Here is a 445-nt window from a genome sequence, read left to right on the forward strand (position 1 = left end):
TCGAGTCTACCTTGAAGTAATACTATACTGCTATGAATACAGTATGAGAAATTATAACATCTGAATTTCTTCCCATCCAGATTTTCTTCTATCTTCTTCATGCACTTGATTTCTAAAGAAGCTATAAATCTTACAAGCATTGGTTTTGCTTTGCTTTGTTTTCTTTGAATAGCTAATTATATTTCAAACAAATATAGATAAGAAGAGTTAATAATATTTCAAAGACATCCCATAATAAGCTAATACACTTATTCATGTGGTTACAAGTTCCTATGTTCTTCATCCTTTTATGCAGACTTGTATTTTCATATGGTATAATTTTCCTTTGGCTTGAATAACTACAATTAGCATTTCAAATTGTAGGTCTATTATTGAAGAATTATTTAAGCTTCCCTATGATGGAAAATTTCTTTTTTTTTTTTTTTTTTTTTTTTTTTTTTTTTTT

Source organism: Chinchilla lanigera, unplaced genomic scaffold (assembly GCF_000276665.1).
Source record: "Chinchilla lanigera isolate Chin_1 unplaced genomic scaffold, ChiLan1.0 scaffold00061, whole genome shotgun sequence".
Taxonomy (NCBI): Eukaryota; Metazoa; Chordata; class Mammalia; order Rodentia; family Chinchillidae; genus Chinchilla; species Chinchilla lanigera.